The sequence below is a fragment of the Lissotriton vulgaris genome, chromosome 5, assembly GCF_964263255.1.
Source record: "Lissotriton vulgaris chromosome 5, aLisVul1.2, whole genome shotgun sequence".
Lineage (NCBI taxonomy): Eukaryota > Metazoa > Chordata > Amphibia > Caudata > Salamandridae > Lissotriton > Lissotriton vulgaris.
Genome location: NC_141693.1, coordinates 430,934,671 through 430,951,624, shown reverse-complemented (window position 1 = coordinate 430,951,624; position 16,954 = coordinate 430,934,671).

Genomic DNA, 16,954 nt, shown 5'->3' with positions numbered 1-16,954 from the left:
CTTTTTGTGCCTTAGACTCTTTTTTTGTGCCTTTCTGCCCCTGTTAGACTCGTTTTTTGTGCCTTTCTGCCCCTATTAGACTCGTTTTTTCCCTTGTTTCCCTTGTTTTTCTGCCCTTCTGCCCTCTGTTAGACCCTTTTTTTGTGCCCTACTGCCCCTGTTAGACTCGCTTTTTGTGCCCTTCTGCCCCTGTTGGACTCGCTTTTTGTGCCCTTCTGCCCTCTGTTAGACTCGTTTTTTCCCCTTGCAACCCCTGCATCACTCAGCGCAACCCCTGCATCACTCAGCGCAACCCCTGCATCACTCAGCGCAACCCCAGCATCACTCAGCGCAACCCCAGCAGCACTCAGCGCAACCCCAGCAGCACTCAGCGCAACCCCAGCAGCACTCAGCGCAACCCCAGCAGCACTCAGCGCAACCCCAGCAGCACTCAGGGCAACCCCAGCATCACTCAGCGCAACCCCAGCATCACTCAGCGCAGCCCCTTCATCACTCAGCGCAGCCCCTGCATTACTCAGCGCAACCCCTGCATCACTCAGCGCAACCCCTGCATCACTCAGCGCAACCCCTGCATCAGTCAGCGCAACCCCTGCATCAGTCAGCGCAACCCCTGCATCAGTCAGCGCAACCCCTGCATCAGTCAGCGCAACCCCTGCATCAGTCAGCACAACCCCTGCATCAGTCAGCACAACCCCAGCATCAGTAGGCGCAACCCCAGCATCACTCAGCGCAACCCCTGCATCACTCAGTGCAACTCCTGCATCACTCAGCGCAACCCTAGCATCACTCAGCGCAACCCCAGCATCACTCCGCGCTATCACAGCATCAATCTCTGCAACCATTCAACAACAACTGGTTCAAATATGTTCTCTCAATGTTTCCAGCTTTATTACAAATGTCACAAAAAGATGTTAATATTTCACTTCTGTTCTTGGATTTTCTTCACAATAAAATACACTGAACATAATCTTCACAAAAGTTATTTACAAAGGTTTAAGCTATTGCCATTATAAATTAGAATCACTTTTATTTAGGTATTAATTACTTTAAAAAAGTAAAAAGCCATTGTTATTTATAATATCAATACATCTAAGTCACGTAAATACAAAACATGTTGCATTACAAATGCTATAGGTGTCACATTTGTGAAATGTATGACTATTGGCATTGTAAATGACAAAGCTATTAATTTAGCTATTTTCAAAACCAATGCATAAATAAAAAAATGGTCATTTACAAGACCAATAGCTCAAACTTTCATAATGAGAGACCTATTGCATTGCAAATGCTTGTTTGTTTGAAATGGTTTAAACCACCTGCATACATCAATCAAATGTACATATGCCACTTGTAAAAAATATGCCCTTGTAAAAAATTTATATCCTATCACATTATACAATTCAAAAACATCAATATTTCATTAAAAACATACACATAAATGATTTAATTAAAACCACAGAGGTTTTGTTTTGTCGACGCGTTTCGGTGGATCCTGCTTTCGCATCACCTTCCTCAGGACAGTTAAAAACACAATAATCTCTGAAAAGAATTTTTAAAAAACAATATCACAGTGTACCTTGGCAAACGTTTACATAGTACAAATGAATCCATAATTACCTGAATCTATATTACTGTTCAGATTTCATAATTGCTTCTCCTGGAGAGGCAAAGATGATATCTCATCCTGTGCTTATTTGTGGCTTCCACTTATAGTTTTTAGAACAAAAGCACATCTACACACTTCGTCACTAACCAAGAATGTATTTACATTCATGCATTTATTAGACTCTAAACATTCATTCTCAATTCTATCTATTCTTTATTTGTAGATCATCGCATGAGCATACCTTAATAAACTTTTCCAGTTTCCCTGTTTTTTATTTCATAGAAACGGCAATCAGCTATCGCCGTTATTCTTTCTCTAAGACTGAGGAAACAGATATGTATATATATGGTGTTTCCTCAAAAGGTATATCTGCTTGTATTTTTAACCTATTATGTACTCACCCTGAAATAAGGTGTCTAGAATGTTTTAATCATATATCACTCGCCAGAGATATTCTTATTCTGCACAGGTTGCTTCCCTTGTAGATAATTCACATGGACGATCCACCTGACCAAAATAAATGAGCCGCTTTAGATCTAATGCTACTGGGCCATAATTCAAGCCTCTCAAACACTAGGTATACTGTAATTACGGATTAATTTGTACTATGTAAACGTTTGCCAAGATACACTAGTGATATTGTTTTTTAAAAATTATTTTCACAGATTATTGTGTTTTTAACTGTCCTGAGGAAGGTGGTGCAAAAGCAGGATCCACCGAAATGCGTTGAAAAAACAAAACCTCTGTGGTTTTAATTAAATCATTTATGTATATGTTTTTATTGAAATATTGATTTTTTGATTTTGAATTGTATTATGTGATGGGATATTAAAGTATTACAAGTGGCATAAGTACATTTGATTGATGTATGCTGGTGTTTTAAACCATTTCAAACAAAAACATTTTTTAAATAAAATTGAGTGTAATATATACCTTGGCACCATAAAGCTGGATAAATTCGAGATTGTGAAGTGCCTTTGTGGTTCTACTTATACCAAGGGGTTTTGAGCAAAATGCAGTATGATTGATGGAAGTTTTGATCATGAGTTATTAGAATGAAAGAGGAACTATAGTTGATTGAAGAGTGGATTCAAGCAGGTAGAGTTCAACCAAGGGAACCCTCTTATTTTAGTACAGGAGAAATTAAAAGCAACAACACGCCCCCGTTCCAGGGTCATGACTTCCGGGAGTTCATGCAACATCATGGGATACGACACCGATGCATCGCCCCACAGTAGCCCCAAGCCAACGGGGAAATTGAAAGATTTATGAGGGACTCTCAACAAGGCCCCCCGCATCAATGTGGCCGAGAACGTGGACTCGAAAGACACCTGCAGCTGTTCCTGCGAGAGGACTGGAGCACAACACTCCAGATCCGTGGTCTCTCATGTTCAACGGTGCCACCGTGACACCCTCCCCACCTATACTGGGTGGTCGCCCCCCCAACGATGACGAGGTCACCATGGGGTGGAGGGAAAAACAAAACCTCACAGCCAGCCGAACAAGGAGAGCGATAACCCGAAAGGTGCGGAGAGGAGACACAGTCATACTGAAGGCCATGGGGAAATTCCGGACCCGATTCAAACTGGGCCAATGGTGGTGGTCAGCGTGAAAGGGACCATGATAACAGCCAAGAAAGGAAGAGAAACACTGACACACAACATCTTGTGGTTTAAGAGGGTGCCAGACCCCTCGGCCAAGGAAAGGGCCGACAGCGCCCCATAAACTTGGGAAGACAGTGGGGCACAACAGGAAGAGCCCTGCGAGAGTTAGCCGGCGCTACCACCACCAGTCACACCCCGTGAGGGGATGACAGAAGGGACCCCAGAGACGGCCTTTGCGCCCAAAGTGCCAGAGTCTCCACTCAGTACCCAAGGCTGCCACCCCAGGTATGGACTGCGAGAGAATGTAGTGTAGTTCCTAGTTTCCCACTAGGCCCTGCGCATTGGAATAACATAAACAGTAGTATCGACGTGGAACTGCGGATATTCCAGGCCTCCACTGACTATGCTAAACTTAATTGGGTTGTGTTACCAACTAGCTCAGAGGTCACTGGAAACTTTCTTCTCTGCATAGGAAGTGATCAGCTTCCTTGGCACAGACAAGAAGGGATTCAGTTTTCCAACAACCGTGCAACATGACAACTTTGCTCCTCAGATCAAGAGTCAATCTCTAGGGTCGTGTGAAACAATAGACATGTATTTCACTCAGTCAGTCTAGTGCAGTTTACTTTCACGAGATGTAGAGAATAGAGAGACGGGCGTTTGTCAATAAAGGGTTAACATTTATTGCACAGTCTTTCTTCTCGTACAAGAGAGATGTATTGCCACAATTGCAATAATTGTTATTATAAAAAGTACGTACAGTAAGATAAGTATTGCGAAATAGAACTGTAAAAGCATTGATATGGTTTCTTAGCCATACAATGGTTTAAAGTAATAAAACATATATACAGTCAAATATACATTAGGCTAACATACTCAACTGGTGTTTCTAACTAAGCCTACCCCAGTGTGCCTGACCTAAGCCTAACACGTGAAAAGGGGAGTAAGTAAGTAGCTTTAAGTTAAGTTGGTTTTGCCAAGGTTTGTTTCAAGAATTCTCATCTAAGGGTTTAGTCAACACCATACCTCTGAATAGAATGATGGAGGATTGGTATCTCCTATCATAACAACTCGTAAGAGAGGGTCCGAGGGAGGTGTTTAATGACCAAACAGGCTAATACCCCCTGTGTAACTACCTAAATGACAACAAAGCCTGTAGGTCAAGTGGAGCTGAGATATACCATTTAACACTGGTGAAGTATGCAGAAAAAAGTAATTCGAAAAAAGGGGACTGTCAACTGTTACTGATTAAGTCCTATCAGCCCACCTGATGGCGGAGCCTCATCATCTAGGACTTCCGAAACCAGGTCTGTGTGCAATTACCCAGTTAGATATCAGCAATGCATCACAAGACCAAGGTATGGTTACCACAGTTGTAAGTCCTGATAGTGGGACTGATATGTGCAGTGCAAGAAATTCAAAAAAAGTGAAGTGCATTAAAATGGCTATCAAAGCAAACAAAGACCTTTAATAGTGTTTGCCTGGATGTCAGATTAAAATAGTGGACTGACAGTGTGAAAGAATCACTGTGTAGCTTGCTTGGTAGAAATCAAGACAAAGATCTATACAGGGCCAACATGTTTCTGCCTTATCGTGAAGTATCACTGGCATTCGTCAGGGCCAAGCTATAATCTGCTACTGCAAAGGCACTATGATATGTGCTCAACTAAGAGAAAGAAAATGAACATAATAGTGATCAATTGGAAACCGTCCTACCACATCTTCTCAGTATTGTGCTGTTGATGCGATAGGTCATTCCTGTGTGAGAATCAAAATAGAAAGAAAACATTGTAGACATTACATGTGTATCATCCTCACAGTTAAATCTACAGCAAGAATAAAATAGAAGTTGCTGTAACTCGTGCATACCCAGTGGAAATATGGCATATTCTCAAACTGGACCATCACACCTCTGTGATAGTCACATCTAAAATGTGTATTACATCACTAAAAGAAAAAACATTAAAGAGTTTGACACTTACCCATCAGTTTATGGGAAGTGGACCTCACCTCACCCGGCAACTGCTCGGACGAATAAGGCCCCGCTCTAAACATACAAAGACAAACTCAATGATAGATGCATGTCTTGAGGATACAACCTCAGTGTACTGTTTAATAAAACCCACCTATTTTCTAATCTGTCTATAACAAGTAACCCACCGGAGTCTCTGATGGCTATATCGGACGGCTAGGGTATCTAATCCCCTTCAATGATTTCTAACGGGGTGCTGTATGGTTGTCCCACTACATCTCATGATGCCTATATAAACAGCTTGGTAATTTTGCTATTTATAGATGGGGGGAAGAAAGGGGGGGGGGGAGTATGTGTGGGGTCTCCCCTGTACTGTAGCTATTCCTCAGCTGGGAAGGCTAAACTGTTGATTTCTTAGTTGATTGATCCTGGAAAACCCGGTATCAAGAAGTGACCCAGATGTCCAGTCCCCTTTTGTGGAGTTACAAGGGGGTTTGTACCACAGCGTTGTACCAGGGCATCTACTGAAGTCTAAAAAGGCTGTTTGTTGTTATAACTGCTGGCTGGTGGAACAATGTCCCCTCAGTCTTGACTATCCCTCCACTAGAGTGGCAAAACTATGAACTATTGCCTGCAACCCCTAGGTCTAAGCGACCTTGGTCCCATCTCACCTGTCCGTCGGTACCTTGCGGCGAAATCACGAGCCGAAAGGGAGGCACCGACGGGCAGGACTCGCGTCTATTTATAGCGCAGCCGAGTGAATAATCGGACTCAGCTGTGCCATTCTGCTCCAGCGCTGCCATTGCGCTGTATATGCCAGTAATCCCTCGCGCATGCGCACAATCCGGTGGGCAAAGGACGCGCATGCGTGGTGACGAGCACGCCGGCTGGGATATTCAGCGCATGCCCGTTGGCGGTGTACTGTCTCTCGTTACTAGCCGAGAACGAGACACTGCCTGAATACCTATCGCGCATGCGCAACGATGTACGTGCGCAGCACTGCCATCGCGTCCATATAGAGACTGCAAAAGCAGTATTGTTATTGCCAGAGCTGGCGCCGCGGCGCAGGTGTTATCAGATCTGAGGCAACAATCATTTTTATGTTGACAATAATGTAATTGCTAAAATCCATGGGCGATTGCCAATCATAGGTAGCGTGGAGGACGCTATACAGCCTAAACCAGCAATGAATGGATGTAGATCAGGGAAAAGACATGCTCACATGCTTCCCTTAACCCCTAGACACTATTGTCAGATATAAATCAAGGGTGGGAGATCTAGATGCAGATCAATGATGGGTATGATCAGGATGCCTGCTGTATTGGTAAGGCTGGAATGGGTAGGTCAGTGGACACCCAAGTTTTGAACCTGAAAATTAATTACTTTTCAGGTTCAAAAGATGTGGTAGGACGGTTTCCAATTGATCACTATTATGTTCATTTTCTTTCTCTTAGTTGAGCACATATCATAGTGCCTTTGCAGTAGCAGATTATAGCTTGGCCCTGACGAATGCCAGTGATACTTCACGATAAGGCAGAAACATGTTGGCCCTGTATAGATCTTTGTCTTGATTTCTACCAAGCAAGCTACACAGTGATTCTTTCACACTGTCAGTCCACTATTTTAATCTGACATCCAGGCAAACACTATTAAAGGTCTTTGTTTGCTTTGATAGCCATTTTAATGCACTTCACTTTTTTTGAATTTCTTGCACTGCACATATCAGTCCCACTATCAGGACTTACAACTGTGGTAACCATACCTTGGTCTTGTGATGCATTGCTGATATCTAACTGGGTAATTGCACACAGACCTGGTTTCGGAAGTCCTAGATGATGAGGCTCCGCCATCAGGTGGGCTGATAGGACTTAATCAGTAACAGTTGACAGTCCCCTTTTTTCGAATTACTTTTTTCTGCATACTTCACCAGTGTTAAATGGTATATCTCAGCTCCACTTGACCTACAGGCTTTGTTGTCATTTTGGATTGGTATCTCCTTCTTGGTTTTGCCAAGGTTTGTTTCAAGAATTCTCATCTAAGGGTTTAGTCAACACCATACCTCTGAATAGAATGATGGAGGATTGGTATCTCCTTCAGGGGTCTCTCTCGATATCCCAGTCACCCGCGAGGGTAAACCGGAAGCGCCGGGACTGGATTTCTCTGCACGAGAAAGGCAGCGGCTTCTCTTCAGCGCGTCGAGGAAGGAGGGGGGACAGCGTCCGCGGGCAGCTGGAATCTGCTGGATGTCTTCGCAGAGGGACGGCTGTTCAGCTCCTTAAGCGTACTGCACCATAGTTCGCGCTGTAGCAGCGATAATGGTATCAGCAGCTTCACCACCACAGGATAGCAGGCTGCAGCGACAGAGTGCTAGATTTACCAACACAGGGTCATGCAGGCAGCCAGCATCAGCAACAGTAGCTTGCAGCTCACAGCTCACATTGCTTAAGGCAACGTTGGTAATATTTATACCTGACAGGTGCCGGGTTTGACGCAAGTTTGCTGGACATAAGACGTCAATTAAAGATGTCACTAGGAAGTGATAGTTATCAGTTGCTCATTAGAGTTCCATTACTAATCAAAACATAGCAAGCGGGGATTTCCAGGTTTGCTAAGTTTTTATCTTGTTGAAGAACTCGGAGTGTTATCTAGGAATATCAGATAGTGACTACTGCTCTGTCATTGCACTAATTGGTCGCAAAGGAAGTGGCAGAGAGAACTATGCTGGAATGTGGCTCTGTTCGTGTGAGGCCAGAGATGACTTTTCAGAAAATCGCACTTGAACGGTTATGCCAATATAGGGAATAAATGGATTTATAGCCGAATAGGGGCATAAGGTCACAGTATCGATCAGGAACCTAGATAAACACGCAACACCCACTCCACGGGTTAATGTCCATCAAAATTACTAAAACTAAAGCAATTAGATGCATGTGTAACATTGCCCACCCCAAAATACATAAATGCATTCGAAATAGGCGTACTTGTAATACATGGAATTTAGGTACTGTACGTTTTTTTTTTTTAAAAAGCATAGAAATCATTCAAAAAATTATTGCATATGAAATCAATGAACGATTATGCATAAAGAATTACACATGAAGTATCTCTGACAGAAGAAATGCGAGATAAATCATCACATAAAAATGCATTGTAATAACATGTGTGCTAGAGGCTGGTGTAATGTTGTTATGTCTCTGGATGTGTTTAGAAATAGAAGTGTGAAGCTTCTGTTCTCTAAGAATAGTTTTTACGTTAAGCAAAGAATTGTTCGTGCCAAAAAAGGTCAATATTAGAAAAATTGTCCAATTCAAAGAAAATAGATTTCCAAAGCTCTTGGCAGTTTTTGTTGATCAAAACTGAAGGCCGAATTCAGAGTTCATGGGAACGCTGTGTGTCGGAAAAGCTTCTAAAAGTTATTGTTTCTGTACGGGTGAGAACATCGTATCAGACAGGCTCTCAAAGAATTGGTCTACAAAATCAGGTGATAGTTCAACCAAATTAGATAGCGCTGTAACTTGGCAGGTGTGAGAATGATTGCTGTCATCGAAGGTAGGACCAGCAATGCTCACAGAACGTTGTACCTGGGTGATGTTGCTTTTGTCACTCGCTCCACTGTTACCACTTGGCTGTAGCACAGGAGTCTCCACGAATGCTGTCATCAGGATTGGTAGCCGCTGGGGACAACACAATGCGTGAGCCCTTATTGGACTGAGCAAAGTATCGACGTCCATTGGTACTGCTGATGGAAGTGAAAGACAGATGTCCAACACGCATTCATCGCCGCAAAGCATACACCGTAGCACAGGTAAAATGCAATTTTGCCATATCGGTCTGAATGAAAGGAACCAGGTCATGTATAGATCTCTCAGCCTGGCCAATCCGAGGACGTTAGTTATCCTGTCCCGGTAGCGCATTGCTAGGATTGTCTCTTCCATTCCCATGGGAGCTATGTCTGAGCCGAGGCTTGCCATAACGAAGCAGGAGGGTCAAAAATAAAATCCCTGCGACGAGTCCCAAAAATAACGGTATGCCGCCAAAAATGGAGTGCACAAAATTAGGAAAGATTCCCAAAATTGCCTGGAAGGGTGTTAGCAGTCCCGTAAAGACTGTCTTAAATATGCCTGGGATGCTTGTTGCACTAGACATGTTAAGGAGTTGGCTTAACATTTGTACGAAATGCACGGGGCAATTTGTTGATAAAAGGTCATGAACTTCAGTAGCTGTCCTTGCAACTAGAAGATCATACGTCTCTTTAGATGACGTTATAGGCACTGTTGTCTGTAAAAGTACAGATTTCATTTTGCTTAATGTATCAATTCGTATAGAATAGAGATTCAGACGAGGCCAGATGGGAGTCACTATGTCTGGAGGCCCACTCGGAAACAATGCTTGCATACAGCATTTGACCATGGATGTTACTTCTACTAGATAACTTTTCCCTGGCACGAGGCCACAACATCTGTGATCCGTTCTAAGAATGTAACTCCCGTTCGAAAGTTGCATAAAGAAGGGCTCTATCTGAGTTGCAGGTGTGACTAGCTGGTGGCATGAAAGGTTGTTTGAATTTCCATCACATGCTCCGTGTAAATTAATACCCTGACACAAAAGTATACCGCTTAGTGAATGTTTACAGTTCTCACCACTAAGAAATACATTTTTGTCGCTGTCACTATAGCAAGAATGAGTGTATGGTAATTTCCATATAGATTTTACATATCCTTTACCCAATTGTTCATACTGGCCAGCAGGTATGTACTCAAGGCACTTTTTAAATCGGAAAGTTGTTATCAGAATTGTGATAATTCCGTGTATTATCCATTCAATGACAGGACTCTCTGACATTGTCAATGGTAATCTCTCGAGTTTTTCGATGCTCAGGATTGTATAGTCTGCTCCTTTCTGTGCCAAACTGATCTGTTTATCAGTAAGGTTAAAACTGGAAAATAATGACGTTGTGTTGATTAAACGCCAAGGCACATAGCCTGGACGAAGATTTTGCAGCGTCCAGCCTAATTCTATAATAGAGCGTAATTGAGACTGGCCATGTTGTAACATAAGCAAATCTCTGTCTATCACATCAAAGGCAGAGGATACAATATTGTCCAACGAATATATTCTGGAAGACAGAGTCATTAACCCATTGTCTACTACAGAAAGTGATTTCTCCAAATTAATACGATCAATTTCTCGTATTTTCTCAGCAGTTTCAATTTGCTTTACTTTCCAAGCCTCCTTGTAAGCAGCATAGATACTGGTCGCTATGAAACACTTTTGACGCTGTTTGCGTGGTCCAAGAATGAAATCGCACAAATCAGCACCTTCTTTTAGTAAAGATAAGTGTTGCTTAATTTCAGCCAGTGTGGATGTTGTTAGCCATTCGAGGCAGAGTTTCCCTACACTGTATGTTGTTATAATCCCTGGATGTTGTCTCTGGGAATATCTCGAGTCTAATCTGGTCATTTTTAACCCCTGTGTTTTATTCAGGAATCTATCTTGACAGCTGTTTGTGTCAGTAGGCCAGATTAACCACTTTTTCCAATCAGGATGTGTTCTGTTGAAATGTAAAATTTGTGATACGTCTAACTCAATATCTGCGGTTGCATTTTCAGGTATTGGCTTTGGTATAGACGGTGTTTTAAGGTCTTTGATCTTAGCTAGGCCAAGACAAGATGTTTGGTGTATTGTGTCATTTAAAAACAACATTTGTTCTGGTATCATGCAGATTCTAAATAGTGCTTCTATGCCTTGCACCTGCCAATCTTTTGTACCCCAAATTGTTTTCGTTTCAATATTATTTTTCCAATAATCAAAACCAAATGTCATCATTTTGTCATAAAATGCTTCTGAATATATCAATTTAGAATTTGTCAGCATTGTTTTCATTCCTGTTTTATCTAACAGTTTGTAATAAAACGTTTCTGCATCACTGTGTTAAACCCTGAGAAGTATTTTAATTTCTCAAAAAATGCTTTAGAACTGCTTTTAGGTGGTGTAGAACAATGTTCCCATTGATTATACATAAAAACATTTCTAGGCTGTGCAGATTTATGCAAGTAATGATCCCCATAGTGGGTGTAACAGAATAACTGCTCATAACTAGATGAACCTTGTAAATAATCATGATCTGTGAATCTGGCTGACATTACTAAATCAGACATCATGTCATTAATACTGTTAAAGTCCCACTCATCAGAGAATGTACTAGGTGTCACAAAGTCACTTAAGGAAACCTTTAGTTGATGAGGATACTTCAGGATTTCGACCGGACCATATATCTCATAGTCTGTTTTCTCCCATACTACCCCACCAGGTATTGGAATTGCTGTGACATTTACTGTTGACAGTTCTCTTTTCTTCACGTGGGATGATCTGTGTGGTTTCAGGACTAGGTTGATGTTCTGACTTGCTGTGTCCATTGTAATATATTTTCCTTCAATGAATTTTCCCAAACACAGTACCATGATGAGCCAAAGCAGGAGGAAAAATACACCTAGACCGAACCAGAACTCTAGCCAAGGGGAAACAAGGTAGATTTTCTTCAGTTGATGAAAGAGTTCCGTTGCTTTTTAGTTAAAAGACTTTTTTGTTTCTGGCATCACTTCGGGGTCGTTTAGATCTTCAGAGAAGTTGTCGAAGTTGATGAAATAACCAGAGGCAGTTCTGTCAATTGATGGGATTGTTCTTTCAATCTGTCTCTCGGTAGCACTTTCTGATGCCACATCATTGTAGACTGGTGCTGTTTCTTGACGAACTGTTTCAATCTGTGTTTCAAGAGGCACGAGTTCCATGGCATTATTGCATAGTCCTTCATTGTGCACTGCAGGCTGATCGAATGTGATGAGTCTTTCAGTTTGAACCTCTTGGATTGTTGCAAGTTTGGGTATTCTGTTGTTTCTTGGGAGTCCACTGGGCCTACTGTTGATTATAGGCCACATGCTTGTGGTTTTACCAGATCGATAGACACGACTCTGTTCTCCTTTTTACCAGCAAGGGGCGGTAGCACAACTGATCTTGTTCCGGTGACTGCCAAGACAGGTACTGCTTTTCTGTAAGAAGGCCCAAATTCCTTCTTAACCGCGATCTTTTCTCTGACTAGATCCCCAATCTTTGGAATCCAGACAGGCCTTGCTGGGGCTGTTGCGGGTGGTGCCTCGTCAGTGGTACTTGGCTGTTGCTTTAACTTTATGTTGCTTAATGATTTTCTTGTTTCATTCAGTTCCTGTAAAACAGCCAAACGATCCTTTACATCAAAGTGCGTTGTTTCTTCTTGTACCACTGACATTTGACTATCGAGGTCCTGAACTCGCATTCTAATTCCGAACAATAGTTCGTATGGGCTGAAACCTTTTAGAGAATTTCTTGGCATGTTGTTAAGACTAGTCTGGACACTTATTAAATGTTTGACCCACCCAGCGCCTGAACCTAATACCTTCGCTGTTATAGATTGCTTTATGTCTCGGTTTTTTCTTTCTACCACACTGTTCCCTTCCGGGGTATGACGGACAAGAATACTGCAACCCAATTCCCATGCTAGCCATGGCCTCCTTATAGGCTCGAGAGCTGAAAGCAGGACCCTGGTCAGAATGGAACGTGGTAATTGCGTATGTGCCGATAAAGACTCGCAAATCTTTTATAACCGTTCTAGCGTAAGCCGAGCGCTGGGGGCCTCATTTTTTAAGTGCTTTTCGTCTTAACTGTTAATAGGACGCAGGACGGGGTGTAGGCAGCGTTACGCTCTTTCTGACTGGTAGCCGGTAGCAAGGTTCGCTACTGCGATCCCTATTACAGTTTTCACAGTTGTTTGCATATATTTGGTGTTCTACACTCATTCCCGGCCACCAGAATACTGATTGTAATTCAGTCAGTGATTCCTTGATCTCTCTGTGCCTTAGACCCAAACCCATGTGTGCGTCTGCTATTAAAAATATTCTCCTGTTCGTGTTTGGAATTACTCTGTCCCCCACTCCAGGGATTCGAGCAAAAGGAACGGAGTTTGCATCGATTATGTATGCATAATTGAGTGGATAGTTTACGGGTAGTGCTGCACAGTCGCCTTTTACGGTCGTTTTTACTGCCAGCATGGTTTCCCCGTCTATGTATTTATCTGTACGCTTTTTTGTGGCTACGGAAGCCGGGTTAGTTGCTTCCGCGGTGGCTGTATTAGCCAATGAATTCCCTGCAACGTGAACGCCATCACGTTGAAGACTCTGTGCGTGAATCACGTGAGTCTTTTGTAGTTCTTTACTTAAAAGAGCTACCTCGTTCCAGAGCAATTTATGCTTTATTGTGGCACCGGCATCATCTTTGTAGTCGTTTTCAATCCAACTCTGCAGTTTGTTATTGTAAGAGTTGACGCAAAAATGAGAATCGCACACTATAAGTGTCGGGAATTCGCGTTCTGCATTTTCAAGCGCCATCTTTAAAGATCTGATTTCAGTTCTCTGAATCGAACACTTTCTTACAGATTCAGTTTTTGTTACTTTCGGTCTGATTTTACCGCACAGCCAACGACATTTAATGATCGCACATGCTGCGTCGTAGGATTTTCTCTCTACATTGAAATGCTGTACAGAGCTATCTGTATAGATTATACAGGCATATTGTGGGAGAGGCAGAATTTCGATTGGCAGAGGATATTCTTCTTCATACTCTAAATCATTCAGTTCTTCGTATTGCGGGGCGAAATAGTATTTCACGTCTTCCGCTCCTAGAGAATCTATGCACTGTATCCATTTCGGATCCAGTGACACTGTAGGCAGGTTTACTGGGCTGAATAGCGCTTCGAAGGCGGATTCCGCTGTGAGGATGTTAATCCTTTTGCCGTGTGCTAGTTCTCGTTCATTTGCTAATGCGATTTGCACTGCGTTCACAGTTCTTTCTGTGTGACTGAATGTTTTTTCTGCTTGTGTGTACAAGTGAGATTTAATTGAAATTGGTACCTTTTCTCCCTCATTAGAGGTTAGGTATGTGAATCCGCATCTTCCTGGGATGACTCGGATTACAAGATCGATCGTGTTGTCACGTGTATCTAATTTTGTTTTTGCTAACATGTCTGTTTGCAGTGATCTCAAAATTTCTGTGTGTTTTTGAGTCCAATTGATTTGTTTAAAATCAGGTTTTATTAGTTCGTAGAGAGGTTTAACCCTCTCTGCGTAATTTAGGATGTAAGTTCTTCCGAAATTCAGAAAACCTAGAATGGATTGTAAATTCTTCAGCGTTTTTGGAGCTTGGAGCACAGCGCACTTCTCTAAGAAGTTGTCCGCTAGGCTTTTCCCTTCACTTGATAATTCGTACCCTAAAAACAGTACTGTCAGATGGGCAATTCGAGACTTTTTAAAGTTGAATTTGTAACTCTCTGCTGCGAACCCAAGTATAATGGTGTTCACTCTTTTCAAGTGAGTATCCAAGTCGTCATCTGTGAGATAGATATCATCTACGTAAGATAATGCCTCGTCATCATAGATTTGTAGTAACTCTGTTACCCTAGCTGAGAATAGTCCTGGGCTGTTCTTGAACCCCTGTGGGAGTCGACAGAATTTTTTCTGCGACCCAAATGCGGAGAAAGCGGTCACATATCTGCTTTCTGGTGCAATGTTTTGACAAAAGAAACCATTAGATATGTCTAATGTCGTTTTATATTTTTTCCTAACTATGTTATTCCTTAGGGCTGCACTATGCGAGTTTTGTACTGCAAAAGTTTTGCAACATGTATTAAGGTGTCTGTAGTCCAAAACTAGACGATATGAATTGTCTGGCTTGGAGACAGGAAACAAAGGATTGTTCATTTGAGAGGTGCATGTTTCAATCACCCCCTGGTACTCAAGTTGATCTAAGATCTCCCTGACCTGTTTTTTAGCTTCTTGCTTTATGGGATACTGCCGTTGGGCAGTTGGTTCACTTTTTAGTTGGATTTTGTGAGGAGGTGAATCCTCATCCCATCCTACATGATTTTTATATAATGCAGGTGCCTGGGCCACTGCCCATTTCCTTGCATATGTATATTTTTTGTGAATCGGTATGTGATTCGAGAAGGCAGGCATAATCACTTCTTCGCCACGAGGGCACTCCCTGACAAACTCTGGGGGCCAATCTTTTTCAGCTAACAGAATATCATAGCCTTTTGAGAGCTTATCCCAAAATAGACCCTTAATTTTCCTAGTCTTATCACCCTCTATACGCAATGTTATTTCGTATATTTTATGGGGCTCGCTAAGTCTGGCGTCGGCAGTTTCAACCTGAATGTATTCATTCGTGTCCACTGTCTCCAGATGACTCATCAAGTTCTTGCGCGCTATACTGATTTCTGCTGCACTGTCCAACATTGTCAATGCCCACTCCCCGTTTTTCAACTGTGTCCTCAGTATTCTCGGCATGGTTGATTACTCTAATACTGGCTACCTTCTTTTTCTGAAATTGAGATTTTTTACTCTGAGCAGGTTCCTTGTCTTTGGACTTGGTGTGCTCTCCTGGGTCTGACCGTCCTCTTCTTTCCGAATTCTGTGGAAGAGATCGAGAGGGACGTGTATCAATACTTTGATATCTATCAGGTTTCTTCAGATTATCCCTATTTCTAAGGTTATATCTTTTCTCAGAGGGCTCCCTCTGGGGAGACTGGCGTTCTCGAGTCGGAGTTCTTTCCCTCCGTCGAGGAGACCTTCCTCTGGACTGGAAAACTTTTTCCTTGGGAGTGGATTGTTTATTTCCATCCCAGCTCTTTTTAGGAGTGTTTAAATTATTTTTAATAAATAATTTTTCAGGACTTTCGAGCAGTTGGGGTTTTACTGGTTTCCCACCCAAGCTGTCTCTACCTAATTCTTCATAGCATTTTTCTATGATTTTTGCAAGCTCAACAGGATCTTTTATATCTGTTTCCCTCACCTTCTGGCGAATCGCCACAGATGCTGCTTCTCCTTTAATGTTGGCTAATAATATAGCCGAGACCTGCTTGAAGTCTTTCAGTAATTTCATACCTAGATTTAAAGCGGGCTCTGGACCGAATTCATTTTGAATCTGTTTTAGCACTTCTGGTATTACCGCCATAGACGGGACACCGTGTGTTTTTGTGTAAATGGAAGCAAAGACTGTACCCCAAGTGTCACAGTCCTCCACGTGTGGTGCGATTCCCATAGGAAGGCAGATGGTCAAGATTCTGTGTTTCTCAATAGGGGTAGTATCAGGAAATACTGCCTCTATTTGAGTGATTTTCTGTGCTAACCAGAAAGGAATTTGTTCCCGTTTTACGGGTGTTTTACCAAGACATGACTGTATGTTCTGTGGTGTAATTTTATTAGTGTTCCCCTGATGAGGGGTCAGCTGGTGTGAATTAACAGCTGGCTGGACTGTTGCAGTCCGCATTACATATTGGACTAATTGCCTCTGTATTTTTATTAGTGTTTTGAGCTGTGCTAACAGCTCTTCCTTAGACATTCTTGCAATGTCAGGATGTGGTGTGTAGCTGGCTAGAACCGGCCACGTGGCTCCTGGTCTACCTAGAGGACCGAGCCTAGTTATGTGATCATTGTGTTTTAGGGCGCCATTAAACCAGAGCAGGTGCTCTTGAAATTTAAGTGGAATTTCAATCTCCTCGAAAGGAGCGTACTCTTCCGGAGGTTTCTCTATTTTGTAATAGTGAAACTCTTGTGTTGTAGCGTTTGCCGCTGGAAAGTTTATCCATGAATAGAATACCTCTGTCTGCCGATACTCGTGAGCCTCTATCACGAAAATTACTGTACCACCTTGAGGTGTCAGTCCGTTTTCTATAAGTTTTAACGT